This window comes from Protopterus annectens, chromosome 13.part0 (assembly GCF_019279795.1).
Source record: "Protopterus annectens isolate FY-2018-M chromosome 13.part0, PAN1.0, whole genome shotgun sequence".
NCBI classification, from domain to species: Eukaryota; Metazoa; Chordata; order Ceratodontiformes; family Protopteridae; genus Protopterus; species Protopterus annectens.
In genome coordinates, this window is record NC_056747.1 from 1,024,063,843 (window position 1) to 1,024,086,099 (window position 22,257).

At 42.4% G+C, this 22,257-nt stretch overlaps 1 protein-coding gene across 3 annotated transcripts in view; it reads right to left on the reverse strand.

The window, feature by feature from the left end:
• Positions 1-22,257, reverse strand: part of THRA (thyroid hormone receptor alpha) — a 1,750,892-nt gene that overhangs the window by 1,358,917 nt on the left and 369,718 nt on the right. The window lies entirely within an intron of this gene.

The window sequence follows — 22,257 nt, forward strand, 5'->3', positions numbered from 1 at the left end:
AAAGGCTATGGAGAAACAGTGGTATCAAAACAAGTGGTATCAAACTACTCCCTACTCTCAGGGAGCCTGAAGAAACTATTCTGTCTGCATAACCCAAAACAGAATGCCAACAGCTGTTAAAAAGAACCCAAACTGAATTTTCCCACAGACTGGACAAATTCTACTAGTCACAGGGATCCTGCTATCAGACAGCAGTTACAATAACCTCAGTCTACTGGACAGAAGAAAAGAAGAAAGATATCTCCCTGAAAAGCAGCTGGGGTGATTCCAGGTTTTAGAACTTAAGGCCAGACGCACAGCTTTTTGGCTTTTACATATTAAAAATCATCACAAACGTCACTCACAGACTGTTATTTTGGTTTGCCCAGTGCTTAATCATTTCTATAGTCTCTTTCCTCTGGATTTATCATGGAAACAGAAACCACACAATGATAAATTGAACAGTCGCATTTCAGTTCAACAACTGCAACTTACTGTGTGATTGTAACAAACTCATGTAACCTGCATTATGGAAATGTTCTAGAATATGTATTTGTCCACTGAGGTGAGTCATAAAACACACCAGATTGTTATATAATGAAAGGTCGCAAAGACAGTCAAGGATAACCAAAAATGATGCCATAATTAATTCATATGCAACATATCAACAAATACCATCAAATCATCACCTCAAGCCGGTTAACGTACACTTGCCTGTTTCAGCTGCCACCTGAAAGAGAAACCGGGTGCATATTCCTGGCTACCTTGGACTTGGTGGCAAACCTGTTTAACTCATACTTACAACCCACATACCTCTTAACGTGGCCACCAGTCAAATTTTGGTCCAACTTGAGGACAGCCAAGGCCTCTGAACCAGAACAGGGGGAACACAAGGGGGGGGGGTTAAGCTGTAAGGCTGCTGCCTGACACTGCATGGAGGATTGGGGAGAGAGGGACGACATGCCTGCAAATGGATTTTGCAGGCAAGAACAGTAAATAGTACTTCCCTTAAATAGGAACTGCACCCTCCCACAGTGATGACTCGTGCTTGTGGACAATGGGCCATTACCCATGGTGACTTAACTTATGCAGAACAAAGGCTGCTGAACAAGAACAGGGGGGAACACAAGGAGGATGAAGCCATAAGGCTACCACCAAACTGGCATGCCATGCAGTTCCCCCAAATCAGTAGCATCACAAACAAATTCTGAGTTATGAAAGAAAATAAGTTAATATGAAAATTTTTGAACAGTAACAACCATATCCAAATTAAACAATTCAAAACCCATGTTATTTAAATGAACATTGTCCAAATTAAACAAATTGTGCTCCAGTCTGTCAATATCACTGTGCTCAATCACCTGGAAACCAATTTGGCCAGCAGCTCGCTTGACTCTGTGGTTGATAAAACACCTCGCTCACTCAATAGCACTAGGCCTTCTAGCACCCTTACAGTACAGTCTGGGGATAATGGTGGACCAAAAGAAAGCTACAGTCAGATATAGCTGCTGCAAGTGTTCCACATCAGATAAGGTTCTGGCCAACAATATCTTCTTAAAGGCTTGACCCAGATCATTTCTCCCGAAGTGAATTATCACAATACTGGGCAAGGCTTCTTCCATTGTAATCTTGCACCATATTTCCCAAAATTAAAGCCAACTAAGACCCGAGAAACCAAAAGAACGAAATGTCCACTGGTTACTATCAAAAGAACTTGCATGATCAGCCGAGTGGGCCAAGGCCTGGATGGATGCTGTCTGAATAAAAGAATGGCCTAAGAGATAAACTATCTCCTTCCCTGCAACAGAAATAAAAATTTATGCCAGATATATGACAAAAAGGCATCAGAGACCCAATCTTCCCGCCCCTTGAATGACCTGCACAGATTGGCCTTCCATGGCAAAGTCTGAGGTACGGCCTACATGAAAGGAATGGGAGGAGTATCCTTGTGGGTGAACTCCTTTCCCTGCCAAGGCTTGCCTAAGAAAGTAATTCATCTCTTTTTTTTTTGTTCAAATAATTTTATTCAGAAAAAAAAGTAATTAATCTCTGATAGGTTAAAAGATCTGCTAAAAGCCCACATGAAAGCCAAGCCTGATCTTTTCTCCAAGGGAGTAATATTAAACAGCAAACTAACCCAATGCATGGGGCAGGTGACTAGCCCACTGGTTTTGTCCAGGCGCACCTGCCGACCTTTACTAGCTTGATCAGAACTGGATTTTTTTTCAACCAAATCAAGACAAGCTCCCTTGTGGAAGTTCATTGGCCCAGAAAGCACCCACATACAAAGAGGTGAACAAAGCAGCTACAGGGACAAACAAGTAAAATTCACCAATGGTCCTGTAAAGACCTTAAATAACAAGGGGAACAGTTGTCTCTCAATAGGCTTTCTGGAATCCTGGAAAGGTTCCCACATGTTCTCTAGGCCCTTAAGTATCCACCCCATAACTCAATGTCCTGACACAGCTTGAAGACCCAAGAAATGCTCCAACCATCCTAAAGCTGCCAGGTATACTCTGAAAGTTTTAGATTAATCCCCCACTGTGGACCTAGACACTAAAAAATGTAGCAACAACTGCACCCCCCCACGGCCTGGGATGAAGGATCAAAGACCTGTAGACTGTCTTGAAAACCTGTAGAGATGACGAGTAAGCTTTCCTAGTGTTGCTGATCCAAGAATTTGCCAAACCGATAATGCTAGTCTTCTCCAGTTAGCCAGACTCCTTGCGGAACAGGGGTACCTTTTGGATCCAAATGTTTGGCCAAGAGGCGAAACCTGGCAGCTGAAACTGGAAAAGCTATCAGCTATAGGATTAAGATGACCAGGGACATGAGCACATGAAAATGACAAATTAATCTGTAAACTCAGCAAAATTAAAAGCTTGATGACTGAGTGGACCCATCTGGACCTGGAATAACATTTTTTGAGAGTGCGAACCACTATGATATTATCTGAGTGAAAAATTATCCTCCTGTCATGTAACCTATCCTACAAGGAATTATCAATGGCATCTGTGCCAAAGCCCAAGATAGTCAGGACTTGTCTTTGCCCCTCTGACTTGTCGTCAGCCAATGGTACCCCAACTCACTGCAGAGCTGCTTGAAAAGGACATCCCTTCCAAGTACCATCCTGACCCTTCCCCACTATCAAAAATTTCTCTAGGTAGTGTACTGATGACTGGTGGGGTAGGGGGGGGGCATTTTGCTAACACCAATGTACAGCTCTGCTAAATATTTCAATGTTGCACAAGCCACAGGACACACCATTTGCACTGAAGTGTTAAAAAATATCTTCCCATTGAACTGAAAACCTAAATAAGTCCAATCCTCTTGTCTCACAGGGAGAAGACAGAGTGCAGTTGGATATCCATCTTACCAAGACAGTGGTCTGTATAGCCCATGATGACCTCTGCCTCCAGATCCAAAGAAGAGTAGTGTACCTTGGTCAGTTTGGTGTCAATAAAATCACTGACTAACCCCCCCCCTGCTAAGTGAGACAAGTGATGAAGCAATCTGAACTCACCCTTCCGTTTCTTGAAACCAGGCCGATAGGTGAAATTTTAAATAAGAACCATGGAGAGGATAAAAAGGGGGTCAATTCCTGCCAGCTCATCACTCTTTCTCTATTAACCTGGCAACAATGTGTTCATTTCTGTTGATGGACAACAAATTGTTAACTAACCTGGAATCTAATGGGGTTGTGGAGTGGATTGGAAAGCCTATGGAAAAACGTGTAATAAGAGTGGCTTCTACCCTTTGATCTGGGAAAACTGACAGCAAATAGGACAACTTATCTAGACAAATGGAGGAATAAACCCAATGGGGCACATTCAGGTCCCCTCCCAAAGCCCCCTTGAGCCCATGAAAAGGTGGCTGGGCATGAAAGGAAGAGTTGCGCCCCCTACCAATCTCTCCATCTGTCTGAGATGTAGAAACATTTCACCTATCATTTGACAACAAGCCCCAACACCTTGAAACAGGATTACCCTTCCCAAATCCCGAACACAAGTGGTTATATTTGGAAGCGGGCCAGACACATTTTCCTGATTGAATGCCCAGAAAAACCTTGTATCTTTTGTATTAGCAATCCCTCCCTCTACGCCCACAGGCATCTCCTTGCCCATCATGGCACTGAGCCATATGTCAGGGTACTCTGACTCCCACCTGGGGGAGCTATCGAGGGCTTTCACCTTCCTGAAGCGCTGATCATAATTCAACCACCCCAAACCACCTTTCACATGGTGGGCTTCCCTTATGGCTACAAAGTAAGCTAATAAAAACAGTGTGGGGGATTCTTCTCAGTGATTATGCCCACAAAACCCAGAGACCAAGTATCCTAGTTCTTCACAGGTGTCCTGGCTGCCACCTTCGTCCTAATGGCTGCTAAGGTTACCATCAAGTCCTTGTGGACGTGTTATCAGTGTCTGGTATGCACCTTATACCCTCATTATCTACTAGGTCAAAGATATCTACAAACTCCCCTTTTATAATTTTATCTTTGACATTAAAGGGAACATGTGCTGTGAGATGAGAGCAAGGTGATTTAGGATATGTGAAGCCAAGGGTAGCCATGGAAGACAAAAATTGGGGAGACACTCATCTACTGGGGTGGGACCTCCCTCTTTGAATCCAGGACCTCCTCAGACCCTCTAGGCAAGTTGGGTAAAGTTAACTTGGATCACCTCTCTAGTCAACATCAGTACCTGCTCCCACTCCCAGACCCAAAGCGGTAGATGCAGCAAAGTTTCTCTCTATAGCTAAGTTAAACAGCCTGACTCTACCCTCTTCAGACAAAGAATTTATAAAATTCTCTAAACAATTATCAGCAGATTAACCCTTACCATTAATATTAAGGCCTGTAGACCCTGCAGAGACACTAACTTGTGCTTCTGTAAATATATCAGATGAGCAGGATGGGTGACCTGCTGACCAAAAGCATCTCCAACTGCATTTTCCCTTTGCTGAGCTTTCTTAGCTAGAGCTGGCCCCTCCGCTGTGCCTTCCTCTGGGTTTAATGAAGGTCTTCTCCTGGAATTCAGCTGTGCTCAGCCACCCCCGACATTTCTAAATCAATTAGCAAGCCTTGCACTTCCTGCGAAAATGCAACCATCTCTCTTTAATGGACTGTATGGCCATGGTGGTGCAGCGGTTAGCATTGTCACCTCACATCAAGAGGTTCTCTGGTTCGATTTTCGGCTGGTGTGCCTTCTGTGCATTGTCTGCATGCCCTCCCTGTGGTCCAGTGAGTTTTAAAGACATGCAGGTAGGTGCGCGTGCATGTATGTGTGTGCCTTCTGTGCATTGTCTGCATGTCCTCCCTGTGGTCCAGTGAGTTTTAAAGACATGCAGGTAGGTGCGTGTGCATGTGTGTGTGTGCCTTCTGTGCATTGTCTGCATGCCCTCCCTGTGGTCCAGTGAGTTTTAAAGACATGCAGGTAGGTGCGCGTGCATGTATGTGTGTGCCTTCTGTGCATTGTCTGCATGCCCTCCCTGTGGTCCAGTGAGTTTTAAAGACATGCAGGTAGGTGCGTGTGCATGTATGTGTGTGCCTTCTGTGCATTGTCTGCATGTCCTCCCTGTGGTCCAGTGAGTTTTAAAGACATGCAGGTAGGTGCGTGTGCATGTGTGTGTGTGCCTTCTGTGCATTGTCTGCATGCCCTCCCTGTGGTCCAGTGAGTTTTAAAGACATGCAGGTAGGTGCGTGTGCATGTATGTGTGTGCCTTCTGTGCATTGTCTGCATGCCCTCCCTGTGGTCCAGTGAGTTTTAAAGACATGCAGGTAGGTGCGTGTGCATGTATGTGTGTGCCTTCTGTGCATTGTCTGCATGTCCTCCCTGTGGTCCAGTGAGTTTTAAAGACATGCAGGTAGGTGCACGTGCATGTATGTGTGTGCCTTCTGTGCATTGTCTGCATGCCCTCCCTGTGGTCCAGTGAGTTTTAAAGACATGCAAGTAGGTGCGCGTGCATGTATGTGTGTGCCTTCTGTGAAGGTTGGGTGACAGGCTTGCAGCTCATACTGTAAAATCTTCACTGCCAATCAATCTGCGGACCGGTGATCTGCTGTGGTGACTGCTAACCGGGAAAAGCCGAAAGACATTGCTTGTTTGCTCTCTTTAATGGACTGTACCATGGCTGAACCTGAAAGATAAAAAATATTAGAATAGGGAAGAGTAAAACAACCACACAAAAAAAAAATATAAGGGGAAAGGAAAATATGACTGCTAAGAACCGTACAAGGGGACGCTTCTAGAATGTATAGTCCTCAGGATGTTTCCCTGCTCCACCTTCCTTAACAAGACTAAAGCCAGGAGAGCAGCTGCAGGGGTTCCAGAATGCCGTGCTATATCCTATACAACCAATATGACACAACCAAGGATGTGTACAACCTAAGGATCAAATGCTGGCATAAATATTAAGCACTACGAGCAATCAGAAATGCCCTGTCCAACTCAACAAATCTGGCCCCAACCTCACAACTATATTACTGAATCATGGGACTGAAGGGACCACCCCCCCAAACAATTATACAGTACCACTCAACCTCTGCACAAGCCCCACTAGAACAAAAACAAAAAACAGACTTGACCACTGACAGTCAGCTCCCAAGTTTTACTCATAATAACGCAACAGAAAAATGAGATGCAGCTATCAATCAAAGCAAGCACCTCATCACATACAATAGCTCAATCCAACATGCTAAAACAACGCCAAAAACATAGAACTACTCCTGGATAACCACGAGAAACAAAAAAACAGACTGGAGGATGCAGAAGAACAGAGTGAACTCCACATGATGTTAGCGTAATAAAAACTTTTAATCCACGCTTTCGTAACCAAACTTCTTCAGAATAAAATGTACATTCTCTACATCACATTTAAAAACAGTTTTGAAATGCCACTGCACCAATAAACACATCTTTCCACTTGAACAATTACACAATTAATCAATAAAATTTCAAAGCTCAGGAAGTTTTTTCCTTATATAGACTCTACGGTCTTTCAAAAAACATTTAATGTTAACAGCATCATTTATACCTGTTTTTTTTTGTCTGAATTTAATCTGATTTGCCATAAAGCTTCCTTTTGTTCAAGATTTGTCTTGAAACTGCCACCCCTAAAATTATGACTTCCTTGCTCCAGCACAGAAAACAAAAAAAAATTGTACATGGGACAGGTGATAGTATGCTTATAAAACAAATTTGTCTTGTCTTGTTTTCTAATATTGTAATAATGTTTCTTTATTCTAGTGCATAGGCCTCTTGTAGTCATACCAATGTAGAATGCATTACAGTATGCGCACATACCAATGTATACAACTCCTTTACACTTACAGTTAAAGCGCCCTGTAACTTTCAAAGTGTAAGGCAAATGTTCTAAACGTTTCAAAACTGTTTTTAAATGTGATGTAGAGAATGTACATTTTATTCTGAAGAAGTTTGGTTACGAAAGTGTGGATTAAAAGTTTTTATTACGCTAACACCGTGTGGACTTTCTTCTGCATCCTCCAGTCTGTTTTTTTGGTTCTTATGCTAAAACAATGCCTGACAGGATACATAACCCCCCCCCCCCCACACACACACACACACACACAAAGCTCCCACTGTACCACCCCCATTGCACCAACACCCTGAAGCTCCAGGTAATTATTCACTCAATTAATAAACTTCTTTATACAAATGAAATACAAAAGGTTGCTGCAAAGTGCCCAAAAGCCAGCATTCCCTATGCTCACAATATAAAATTACCCCTGTATTTGAACACCAAATTAGTACTCAGCTGTCTGCATATAGCTATGTATGTGTTGTTTGATATATACACGATTCCCTTTTCATTATTTCTTTTATTATTATTATGTCACACTCACCTGTCAGATGTGCATGCAACAGCCCAAATGTAAACACCACCTACCATACCTCAACTGCCATGTCAACACTGCCTGTCTGCCTGCCGCCATCTACACACACACCTACATTACATACATACACACACACACACATATATATATATATATATATATATATATATATATATATATATACACACACAGAGAGACAGAGCTACATATACATGCCCGCATGCCGAAGAGCGCACCGTACCTCAGCCTCTTTCTCTCTATCTCGCTTTTTTAATATTTTGCTTTTTTTTTTTAAATCCACGCCCACTACTGGCCACCCAGCGTGACCTGCTGCACAACCCTGAAGGAACTTTGCTATTATTTTTATTATTCTTTTTTTAAATAAAAAATCCTACAACATACCAGCCCTGTATGGATGACTAAAACATTCGCCATATGACTGGAAAGCCCTTACCATGACCCTCAACCCGGTCCATCATGATATACCTGCTGACGGATCTGCAGGTAAAAACAGCAGCACTTCCGTTAAATTGGGAATGCTCGCCTGCATTGCCCCCGATGACGTCTCATCCTCGCAGACAACAGGCCATTACCACTGCAAGTCATCATTAGCTATCCCACTCTTTTTAAGTCTTTCATCCATACAGCAGTTTTTACCAATATCATCAAGGGAAATATTTCTTCTAGAACATAAGTTGCTCCAGATTAAACGTCATACTACAAGCAGTATGGAACCAAATTCTCACCTCTCTTTCTCAAGCTACAATTGTGCTGTACTGCAGAAATCAAAAAGGTAACATTATTCAAGAGGGACAAGGATTTGAAGCACTCAAACAAATCTCATTGGCTATTTAATAAATGGGATTCAATATTTTTTTATATACTCAGTTGTTGTTGTATCTTTCAGCTTTTCCCGGTTAGGGGTCGTCTCAGCAGAACTCCGGTCCGCTAATGATTGGTAGTTGATTTTTACGTGCCAAGTTACCAGCCCTGACGCACAACCTTCAACGAAGGTACGCCCATTCATGCATGTCTCCACGCAGAAGACGCTCTAGCTGAGAATCGAACTGGACAGCGTCTTACTCTGAGGCAACAACCCTACCGCAGCACCACCACTCAGTATCATGTGAAAAAAAAAGAAGAATCAGTTGAACGTAAGTTCAGTTCAAAGTACACAAACACACCTGGAATTTGATCCAAAAGCCACATGGTGATGTTCACACATGAACACACAGATGTGACTAAAATGTACAGGGTGTACCGTTCCTTCACTCAGAAGACTGCCAACCTGTGAAACATTTCTTAAGTGAAGTCCAATTAAATTAAACAGACAATGGAAGAGACAGTCCAGTGCATAACACAAACAGAATCAATAATGCTTTTTAAGGCTGATAGCGGAGATAGCTTTCTCTTTAACACCTACAAAATAGGATTAAGAGATGCAAGTTTACTGTTTCAGGATCTTTTCAGCAGCTATAGCACAGACTGGCACACAATAAAAGGTAACTATGGAAGTGACCGTGAGCTGTGTGATACATTCCCGTTCTTCATCTTTCTTTACCTTCTGTAAACCACTAGTGGCACAAAGCTGCACATTCAGGAGTGCAGGTACTGTGCACACCATCATCTCAGCACCACAAGTTGTCATGCTCTCCGTGGTCTGTGACTCTTACACAGCCATCTCCACACACTCTCATATGCTGAAGACACATACACACTTTTGTATGGGTACAGGAGAGATATTCACTTAACAGGTTCATAGGTTCATAGATTAGTACTAGGCTAACTGCCCTTGTGGACCATTTTAATCCTAGCCAACTCCCCCATGTGAAAATCAAACCCTGCACCTTGTGTCTGCAAGGTAACACTTAAACCATTATGCCAACCTCCCACCCTTATTAAACTGTTAGACTTCTGCAATCTAACAAAGTCTGAAATATCATTCATTCAGCTTCTTTCGCAACTGAAAAGGGGACTTTGAACCAATGTATGTTATCATATTAAAGTACACCTAGATAAATACATACTAAGCACAACATCACTTTTCACTATTTCCAGAAGTTCAGTCAAAAAATAGAATTATCTACAAGAAAGTCCCAGCCAAGCTAGTCTCTTCACTGCATAATACCTTAAACTTGCTGTAGTGATATATGAAAATGACCACTTAAGGACATACAGTGTTTCAACTACATGGCTTCTGAATGCCCACGTCTTTTTACGTTTAAGTCTTTATTAACACATTCAGGTAAATAAAGCCAAAACCCACATGCATGTCTACAGCTATCTGTTACAACTTATAGATGAACTAAATAAATTCCAAAGTAACCCACCATATACTGATCCCACTGCCAAAATTGATACCTACACCCCCCCCCCCCAATGCGGACTTACACCTACACAATAGCATTGAAAAGTCTGTCCCAAGCCACTTCAAACATTGTATGAAATTCTATGGTATGATCCCAGTTATTCTCATTAGGGGTAACATACAATTATTCACCATGGGATGGGTAAGGTCATTCTCTAACCAAATGGGAAAATTAATTCGAGCACAAAAAGGGAAACTGGCCAGGCTTAAAATGACCCACAAAGGCAACTAGCCTAGTACTTGGCTATGAATCTATGAACCATTATTGTGGAATATGTCTATCAGCAATTTTGTTTTAACCAAAAGAAAGAAAATAATTGATACAATAAATATCCATCTCACCATCACAAAAAAAAAAAAAAACACTGAGACACACAGGTTAGCAAAAAAATGTACCGCTCAAAAGTGTAAATCTGAGTATTAATTCAGGGCAGCAATTTCTGCTAAAGGTCATATTCAACTAAGAAAGTAAGCAACACCTTATCCCCACCATCCCTCAAACATCCCCCTCTCCAAAATTACCACAAACCAAGTTGTAGTGACTTACTTAAAACTAAAAACTCCACTGTGCTGTAATGAGGCAGACAGTCTGTTCAGAGGGCAAAATCCTTCTTCACACCACTCAAAGTACATCATGCAAGGTGGTAAAGGATGAGGGCAACTGATATAGTAGGGCATCTCCTTCTGAAAGGATGTCTCTGCTATTGCTCAGTTTGGCCAGCTGAGTGTGAAATGATTACACTAGGAGGCATTCAGGATGGGACAGGTAGCAGCAAGAAACAAATGTAATTCACTGAGAAAGGAGGTTTTTCCAGAAAACAAAGCAGTTATGTAGAAGTATTTCTCATAACCCCCATGAGTAAATTCTTTGGTGTGGAGTACCTAAGAACAAAAAAATGGCTGTAAAGAGGAGACTAAGGTACAGGAAATGATAGGAGTGAACAGAAGTCCTGCAAAACTATACCAAAAGCAGGTGCTCCAACCAACTGCAGTTTGACTCACAAATGGGGATTAGAATAGATGTGAGAGGGTGTTCAAAGAGTAAAGAAATGACAGAATCTCCAGTAAGAAGGAATGGTGGTGAGCATATTACATGCAGTCAGGAGAACAGGAATGGGAAAAGTCAGCAGGATAGGTAATGGATACAGTCAGCAAGAATGGTTGTGGATAAAATCAGCAGAAGTACAAAGAACACAACAGGGATGGTGACAAGCAGAATCAGTTAGAACGGTAATGGTCAAGCCAGTAGATATGGTAATAGGTGCAGTCAGCTGGAACGGTAATGGTCAAGCCAGTAGATATGGTAATAGGTGCAGTCAGCTGGAACGGTAATGGTCAAGCCAGTAGATATGGTAATAGGTGCAGTCAGCTGGATCGGTAATGGTCAAGCCAGTAGTTATGGTAATAGGTGCAGTCAGCTGGAGCGGTAATGGTCAAGCCAGTAGATATGGTAATAGGTGCAGTCAGCTGGAACGGTAATGGTCAAGCCAGTAGATATGGTAATAGGTGCAGTCAGCTGGAACGGTAATGGTCAAGCCAGTAGATATGGTAATAGGTGCAGTCAGCTGGAATGGTAATGGTCAAGCCAGTAGATATGGTAATAGGTGCAGTCAGCTGGAACGGTAATGGTCAAGCCAGTAGATATGGTAATAGGTGCAGACAGCTGGAACGGTAATGGTCAAGCCAGTAGATATGGTAATAGGTGCAGTCGGCTGGAATGGTAATGGTCAAGCCAGTAGATATGGTAATAGGTGCAGTCGGCTGGAACGGTAATGGTCAAGCCAGTAGATATGGTAATAGGTGAAGTCAGCTGGAACGGTAATGGGCAAAGTCAGCACGAACAGTTGTGGACGTAGCACAGCATAATGGGCACCAGCAGCAACAGCAGAAATCAACATTTCCAGGAACAGTACACAGGGAGGCCTAGATAGATGTCTAGGGTCCAGTATTGGCAAGAGGAGATGGGGGCCACAAATGTTAACAACAACCAAAAAAAACCCTCTTCTACTACCATCCCCCACTCCGATTACATGGGCCTGCTCAGCTGTAAATCAGGACTGCTCAGCTACTTTGTTTTGCTCTGGTTGTTTTAGTGGCTCAAATGCTCTAAATCTGAGCTAAGGACAGACTTCCTAGAGCTAAAGGGCAAGGAAAGTGCGCTCTTTTCATATTTTGAAAAAGCCAACACTGGCTTTGTGTGAGACTAAAATCTGAAGTTTTCAATTACAGAAAAAAATCAAAACTGATATTCACATTTGGTGTGTGTGTGTGTGTGCGTATGCATGTGCGCGTGTGTGTGTGTGTGTGTGTGTGTGTGTGTGTGTGTGTGTGTGTGTGTGTGTGTGTGTGTGCGTGTGTGTTAACTCAGAGCCTGAAGCAGAACGTCTTCTATTAAGTCTGAAGTTTGAGATAATGGAAACCATTATGAACATACAATGAACTAAGTCAACAGTGTTATTAACCTGGTCAAGATAAACATTAACAGTAATTCACTAATAAATGCAGTCAATGCCAGTCATTACAGTTTCATAATTTTCATTACATGTCAAGCAGAGCACCTACTTGGTCCTCTTCAAAAGGAACGTTGACAATTGGATGGGAGACAGGAAATTCACCCCAGGGATCATGTCAGTCGCCCTGCTAGACAGGGGTCCAGGGAAGTAAATACTGTGGGAAGAAATATCCAGAGAATTGTTATGGCTAGGCTTGTATAGGTCCTAGGGCCGATAGCCTACTACCAACCTATGAACCTATATTCAGAAAATACATACAAGAGATACTTTTTCCCTCATATTTGTTTCTTGCCTTTTTTTACACTTACTTTTAAGGGACAACCCTGGACCACTATCTAGTTAAGTGACTTGCTCCGAGTCACATAGTAGGCAAACTTGGGTTGAAAGACTCAAACCCTATACCCTTGACTACATGAAACAGCTTATTAACAGCATGGAGACTCAATACTCTGCAACAACTGTCAAACCTTCCATTTTCTGATAAATTACTAAGAAGTTTCATAGTACATGTCAGCGCAAAATCTGCTGTTCTGTTAACTTTTTAAGTGAATTACAGTTGTTTGCCTATTTTCTGTCTCAGATTTTAAACGCCATCTATGAATTGGCCCTGTCCCTCATTAACTGATTTCTGGTAAGTTACTGAGGATTACAGTTGGTCAACAGTCAGTCATTCCAGTTTCATGTTTTTTATTGTTCACAAAAAGCATGTTTGTGCAACACCCTAGACATCCATATCCCGCCCGCACCCCCACCCCCCCATTAGGGAAACCACCATAAAACATTTCTCCAAAGCCAACTTCATGCTTCTTAAGACAGAAGTGGCAAACTTCATGACGCCCATGCAGACGGACAATAGAGGTACGACTGCTGAATCCTACACAAATACACTTTATAAGCACTTACACGAGTGCATGGATCATGCTATCCCCTAACAGAACCAAGATGCTATCCTCCAAAAAAAGGAAGCCAATCTGGTGGTCCCCTGCCATAAACAAACTCTACAACAGAAGAAAGAAACTGTTGCAAAAAAGAGTAAAATCCCATGACTGGAGGAACTCCCTGGTCAGCCTCAATAAGAAGCTGAGATCCCTCATAAAATCCTCCAAAGTTAGCTACAAAAACAAAATCGCCACTAATTCTAAAGACAACCACAAAGAATTCTATAGCTATGTCAAGACTCTCAATGGCAACACCTCGGAGTTGCAGCACAACGGCATGAAAATTACACAACCAACTGATATTGCCAACATCCTGGCAGACAAGTTCAGTGCTAACTTTACCCCCCCCCCCCTCTCACCCCCTAAAGGGCCCATCTCTATACTGGAAGAATGCAAAGTTCCTGTAACCATGACTGCACAGGTAAAAATCACACTCTCCAAAGCCAAGAACACAGCATCCATGGGATCTGACAACATCCCAGGCTGCATTCTACATGAACTACTGGCACCCCACCTAAGCACAATGTTCAATCACAGCGTCACCTCAGGCTTTGTGCCCACTGAATGGCGCACAGCGACAGTCATCCCACTCCACAAAGGGGGAGCCACAACGGACCCCAGGAACAACCACCCCATTAGCCTAATGAGCTTGTTCTGCAAGGCCATGGAATGTATCATCATGGAACTTATAAACAAAGACACTGGTAATGTCCAAACTCTGGACCCCACCCAGTTCAGGTTTGTAAAAGGCAGATTATGTTTCCTAAACCTGACAGACTTCTTTGAAGCAGTCACCAAAGCCGTAGACAAGGGTAAGGTGGTTCACACAGCCTATCTAGATCTCGCCAAGGCTTTTGACACCATCCCCTACTTTGGAATTATAGATAAACTCACTAAACTAGGTATAAATCCCTATGTCACCACACGGGATCTACTTCATTTGCCGTTACTTCTGATTGCCTGACACCCATTTGCCCAACCCCATTTGACCGAAATTTCATTTGACCGACACTTCATTTGACCGACACTTCATTTGACTGGCAAGTATTATTGGCAAGTAAATGGGATATACCCCCCTCCCCACTGTAATGCGACCCTGGAGTTAGAATATATAGTTAGGGGGATGTGGGGCAAAGCCCCCACTTAATTTCATATTATATTGTTTAGTTTTGCTTTAATACTGCTTAATAAAACAAAATTAAGTGGGGGCCTTCACCCCCCACACCCCACACACCCCTAACTATATATTCTAACTCCAGAGTCACACTACAGTGAGGAAGGGGGCATATCCCATTTACTTGCCAATAATACTTGTCGGTCAAATGAAGTGTTGGTCAAATGAAATTTCGGTCATTTGGTGTCGGGCAAAAGGGTGTCGGTCAATCGGAAGTTAGGGCAAATGAAGTAGACCCATCACAAGATGGGTTGCCAACCGGCTCACTGACAGAACCCACACTGTGAAAGTAGCAGACTTCAAATCCGACTTCAGACCAGTGACAAGTGGAGTACCACAGGGTTCAGTCCTGGGTCCTCCTGTTTGGTATCTACTTTTCTGATGTAAAGGCTAACACAGAAGGTCTTTGGCTAATGAAGTTCGCAGATGACTGCAAACTAGGAGCCATAATCGAAACTCCTAATGATGTGGACATCCTACGAAAGGGCCTAAATGAGACAGATGCCTGGTGTCAAAGCCATGGCCTCAAGCTTAATGCCAAAAAGTGCACTGTCATCCCCTTTGGTAAAAACTCTGTACCCATGAGCTACCACATAGGTGGTAGTCTACTTAACACCGTAAGTGTGATGAGACCTTGGGACACAGGTGGACAGTAGTCTCTCCTTTGATAACCACATCGCCACAGTAGTCAGGAAATCCTTCTACATGGCACACCTCATCACAAAAGGGATAAGAGGTCATTGCTCCCCTCTACTCCTCAATCATTACACCCATTATAGAGTACAACACCTCTTTTGGTATGTACCTCAAAAGACATCTACAACACCTGGAAAGGCTGCAGAAATACCTCACAAAGAGGAGTACCGGCTTCAAACAGATGCCCTACGCAGACCATCTAAAAAAACTCCAGCTTTACTCCGTCGCATATCACCTACTCAGAGGCAATCTCTGCCTAACATACAAAGCTATATTAAACCCAGAGCTGTTAGACATGCACCACTTAAAGAAATCCCAATCCTTCCGAGCTACACGCTCTAGGGACCTAAACCTTGTCACCACAATAAACAGAACATGCCGGAGGGATAGATTCCTGTCCCAGGGACTTCCCATACTCTGGAACAAACTACCTATCTATATCAAACAAAGCTCCTCATTAGCACTCCAAGAAAAATCTTGATGATTGGATGGGAAATAGGAAATTCACCCCGGGGATCACCTCTGTGACTCTGCTCGACAGGGGCACAGGAAAATAATTTTCTTGGGTGGCGAAAGCCAGGGTACTTTTTTGGCTAGGCTTATATAGACCCTAGGGCCAATAGCCTAGTACCTATCTATGGCCCTATGAACATGTATTGTTCTGTTAATGTATTTTTAGAGTCTTCTGGCACTTTGAGCACCAAGACGTTAATCAACTGCTTCTTGTAGTCAAACGTACAGAGTTTGAATCCATTACCTCCTTTTGTCTACTGTACGACTTTGAGCAAGTCACTTAGGCAGACACCTTTGACCTGGCCATGGTGTTTTTTGACAGATCTCACTTCTGCCTTTGGAATTTTAGTTTACCTTAACTAAAAATCTTATATAAAATTAAGAAGGCCATGTCAAACACAGCCCGTAAGTTTTAAACTTACAAACACAGTCGTTTTAACAGACAGAACTCCATTTCTCTCCCATTGCCATAGAATCAAGTGTGTTCCAAAACGTTATATTCTCATTCCACCCCCCCTGTATATGCCTTCCGCCCACGTCAATTATATTCTTCTGTATTAACTCTTATGTGCAATTTCAACTTCTTGCATTTCAGGCATTCTTTCACTGTGGCATCTTGTCAAAGAGACATTGTAATCATAAGAAATGCTTCACTTGCTCATCAGACCTACACTACTTTCACACTTTATTCTGTAAGGTACCTGAACAATGTTAATTCTTTTGGTCTTGGTGCTCAATGGAAACAGAACAGGTGTGACATTTATTCTATTTTATACTAAACAGTGGATACAGGAAAAAGGTATGTATCCTACAGAATTTCTCACTTTCATTTTTCCCCTTCCTTGCTGACCTCAAGAACTGTTGGGGTAGGAAGCCCATCAAAAGCTCATAATGTCCATTTATTCCTTTGAGGGGCAAAAGCATAGGAGGTAGCCCCTGACCCCCACTTGGGCTTGGCAAACTATCACACTTTAGGATGTGCTGTACAGTCAAAATAAATATATACATACAAGAGAATTATTCTCCCTGGCACTGTGTAATCACCTCACTTTTCAAAATGGGTGCATGCTATTGTAAGCATATGTCTAAATGGAGCATTAGTACTGCCCATAACAGCAAGATTGGCACTTCTGTGTACTCCTGGCCTATGGCAGATGTCAGCCCTGCAATAACTACAGCCCATCCCTTCCCCTAGTGGTAAAAAAAAAAAACAGACTTTCAACCACTCAGTCCCATCCCACCATGACAGATCCAGGGTTTCAAATGGCTCTGAAAACTAACTGCTGTGTTGTGGGCCAAAGCCCGGACCATGATAAAGGCAACCAGAGTCGGACTAACTGCTCGGGCTACTGTATGAGCCAGCAGTGTGGACGAGCAGCCATGGTCAGCTCATCATTTGAGTGACACCTACCTAAGGCACTAGGTGTTGTACCAATACAGCATGAAAATGTGACCATGTACTACCTCTGTGCATGTACTTACACCAAGAGAGCATTAGTGGGCATGTTCCCTGTGGACATCAGCATGGGTGCAGAGGTCAGTGAGCTGCAGCATGGGAGGGATGATGCTCCAAAGGAGGTAGGACACCCCTCAGACTGGTAAGCTAGCTCACTTCTTACCACATGACTCTCACCAAGGTTCGAACAAATGGGTTAATAAGGCAACCTAGGCAGGAACCAATGGGTCACAGGACTCTCACGTAGCCTATGGAGTCTACCTTCACACCCCACAAAACAAGCAGGCCAATTCAATGAAGGTAGTGCTGTCATCAGGTAAGTCCAGTGGGGAATAAACAAACAAACAAAAATACCCTGCATCTGTATATTTTGGGGTCCCAAATCTCTCATATTCCAAAGACAGATGCAGTTAAATGACCAGGTTTGTAGCTACACAACACAAGTAGCCAAATACAGCCACAGCAGATAGCATAAAAAAAACTCCCATACTTAAAACAAAACAATGCCCATGAAACACTGCAAAACCTGCCTGAAATACTGTACTAAAACCTAACTTGAAATACTATACTATACTGAAAAGTAAGTTTCAAATACTTTTTTTTTTTTTTTTTCAAAAGCTGAAACCAGAAAGCTCTGTAGAGTACAGAGACAAATCAAGCTGAAAGAGGCATGGAAGGTCCCAAAGGATGCCATAGTCATACTGAACTGTTTTCCCTACAGTGCGGAATTCTTACAGTGTCTTGTGTAGACTTTCAAACCATACACCATCTTACAAGTGTACTCCATTTCATCATATCCGATCTTAACCAGCAGCTGCATTTCTATTTAAAATAGAAGTCATGCATCCATAAACTGTAACAAATACAATTCAACATGAAAACAAATTTAAATGTTAGAAAAAAAAACAGCTCACATGACAGGGCGTAGGCAAGCCCTATGTGCATAGCTGCTTACAGATCTCCAAGCTAAAACAGTTCCGTAATATGCCTGATGCTAATTATATCTGGCATTAGAGCTGAAGCAGGGAACACCATGTACCCAGCACATTTTACACTGCAGCAGAGCTGAGGGCGGAGCAAAAGCTGAATAACGCAAGTAGGACACACATCAGACCTTCACAACGTCAGCTCAGCTGTCTTTTACCAGTATCTATCTCAATCTCACAGAAGCTGCCGGCAATGCCAAGTCCAGACAGCAAGCACGCAGCACCCTGCTTACCATTCAGTCCTAGCTTCTCAGGAAGAAAGCACTGAAAGAACACCGTGTTCTAAATGCTTCAGCTACAAAAGCAATTACCAAGGAACGCAGCAGCATGACTTACATCCCATAAGGCTCATGATTTTTACAAGAAAAAAGTGAGCTAGGCAAACTGCAGTATCACTTTTATCTTACTTGGCAGTCATACAAGGGGGAGGACTTGTACAGCAAGAGGTGGACGGGTTTGTTCAGTAATTCAGGCAGTTTTACTGAAGCTGGCACACTCTTACAAAACACATTCCACGCGTACTAAATACCTACATAAAAAAAAATTCCACTGTAGGGCAAAGTGCAAAGGTTGAATGATAAGTAATTTACAGTCTGGATTACAGTGGAGTAACAGTTAAGCCAAATAAAGAAATAGCATCTTGGTATTATTCAGTTAACTCTGTTCCATTTATTTTGTTGCAAAACTATGCAACACTGTCTTGTTAAAGTGTAACAAAACTACAGTTCAAAAAGCATAACTCTGTGATCATGACAGCAGTTTCTGCATTTGTACGAAGCCATAACTGAGTTGTATCAGACTTTACAAGTACAGTCTTTCCCACTAACTAGATACTGCTCTGCCTGTTACCCATCCATCCATCCTCAACCCCTTTTTCCCATTTTGCACATGGGGTCGGGGCCGACCCATCTTTATTCCAATGAGCTCTATCACCTATGTAAATACGACAAACAACACACAAGGACTGCAAAAAGTCTAGCAGGTTTTGACAATGGCATTGACTTAACAATTAAATGCCAACCAATCTTGTATCATGCTTGCAAAAATTTTCCACTTAACTGGTCTAAAAGCTTTCCTCCGAAACAGCTGTATATCCTAGTGGCAATATCTGCTACCACCTGAGGTTTCAGTAGCATCCTGGCCACACATAGTTTCAGATGGAAGTGTTCTCAACAATCCCCATGGTTGTGACACACACTCTGAGACTGAGCATACAGACACATTCTTAGAGGATGAAATCCAAGTAACTTTGATCTACTCCACTATACATTTGCCCTTTTGAAAGTAACGCCAGCATCTACTCTTAGCTGCCTGCTAAGGAAATTAGTTTCATAGTTCTTAACTGTGAAAGATGCATTGCCAAGCCTGGTCACTCCTTTTTAGCTGCTGTTTCTACAATGGCACACACTCACCAAGACTCAAAGGCTCCTAATAACATATGATCATTTTAATCTTGAACCTTCATTTAGTCATATCTAGTCATTTTACTGTGTGCCCTAAGCTTGCAGGAGACATCACAAAAATGATTCAAGAGTCTTCTTTCTCCTTCAGGGAAGAACAAAAGCTCTCAGTACCTACCTGACCTGGAATTTGAGAGAGGACAAGAGCTACTAGTAAAGTGAATCGCAAGTCTGAACTGCCATCTGTAATGTGAAAGCAAAATAGAAGGCTGCTATCCAGAAAGCTTGTTGCCTTACCTAATCACTTCCGACTTTCGACCTTTTACATAATCTGGCAGGGAATGGCCAGATTTTCTAAGATGTCTGTTTTAGCAGCAAGCAGCTATCCGGCTAAGGAAGGCAAGACATGCCAAATGGTTTTCATATCACATGACCGACCTGTGAAACAGAAAGGTAGCACGATGGAATGCCTGAAGGGATGGTACAACCAAAAGAAGGAAAGTGGACAAATATAGTGAAAAAATGTAAATAAAATGTTTCATCAAAGAACACTAAACCAGGCTTTCCTGCAGCCTGAACCGTCCCATATGTATGACGTGAACTCTACTTCCTATAAGTGTGCACATATACACATCTTGCTCCAGTGAACAGGACAAGTTGCTAACACAACGGTCAGCTGCAAGCACCTACTGTCAGCACAGTGCCAAAAATTATTGGGGGGGGGGGCAAAAGTGTGATTATAGCATTGCTTGGGCAGTCATGGGAGGCAAACACTAGAACAGGGTATGTATGGGGTAACAGAAGGGAAGGGGTTACTCAGCATCTAAATGATAAAAAAAAAAAATCTGTGGATCACAATATGATGCCATCAAATGTTTTTAGTTAAGCACAATGGTGATGGTCAGTGGTCACCTATCTTTCCTCACTACCTCATTTAAAGGACTTTTCTCCTGACCAGTAATTGCTGATATTGTGGTTTTTGGCCCTACAAGGCTGAACACCACAAAGAATTTAAATCTTACAGTCCAAGAAATAGCTGAAAACCCCCAACAAAACTGTCATGGGGAGAATGAGCTGTGAGAGATGCTAACATAAGAAAGGATGTATTACTTCGCCATCAGGAGGCTGCATCATGTTATTATAACCATCAGCCTGTACTGCAAGTGGCATGATATGATACAATAAGTCATACTTTTAAGAAATAAACATTAACATCATAAAACGCTCTGACTGAATTCAGAGACAACCTCTTATTATTACAGTAGTTTTTGTTTTTGTCTTCTGTTCACTCTAAACTGTATTTTGTGCTTAGTCTGTGTTTTGTCTGCCAGTGGCTACAGGCAAACATGACGGCCAACTAGAATGGTAAAAACCCATTTGCTAGAGTAACCTAAAAGACAAGACAAGCAAAACCATTTCAGAGACTATACATTCTACAATGTACAGCAGGAAAAAAACAAATGCAGTGGCATTGAAAGATGAGCAATGGCTTAACACTATGGCAGTGAAAGTATCACAGGAAACAGAGAATCATGGCTGGGATGCAAAGCATAGTTGGCACACACTTTACAGGAAAGACAGAGAAAATAAAACAGGCAGTGATGCAAGTCTTTTGTATTATACAAAGGGTAAAACAATCAGAGCAAAGGAACCAAGAAGGAGATGAGACATAGTGAGTCAACACTGGAGAAAAAAAAGACAAGATCTTTTCCTCATGGAGAAAAAAGATAAAATAAAAACATTTAACCAGAGGATGACAGAAAAAAGTGAATTACTACTGACAGGGGGTGGGTGGGTGTTTTTAACATATACACAGAAAACTGGAAATGAATGTACAGCACAAATAATTTTGATGAAATAGGTCAGTGGTCCCCAACCACCGGGCTGCGGACCGGTGCTGGGCCATGGATCATTTGGCACTGGGCTACACAGAAAAAATAAAAAAACTTTTTATATTGGGACCCCAACTGTTCAGAAAAAAGTGTATGTGTCTATGCATGTGTATGAGTGTGTTTATGTTTTTGTTTGAAAGTGTGAGTGAATGCATGCATGAAAGCAGAATGTGTGTGTGTGTGTGTGTGTGTGTGTGTGTGTGTGTGTGTGTGTGTGTGTGTGTGTGTGTGTGTGTGTGTGTGAAAGCAGAACAGACTGTGTATGTGTGTATGACAGAGAGTGAACAGCGAGATCAGTTGAGCTATCTTACACTTGCTAAGCAGCGCTTTTGCTGTTTAGCGAGTGTAAAATAAAAATAAATGAAACCAAAAAAAAGTGTGTGTGTGTGTGAGTGTGTGTGTGTGTGTGTGTGTGTGAGTGTGTGTGTGTGTGTGTGTGTGTGTGTGTGTGTGTGTGTGAGAAAGAGAGAGAGAGAGAGAGAGAGAG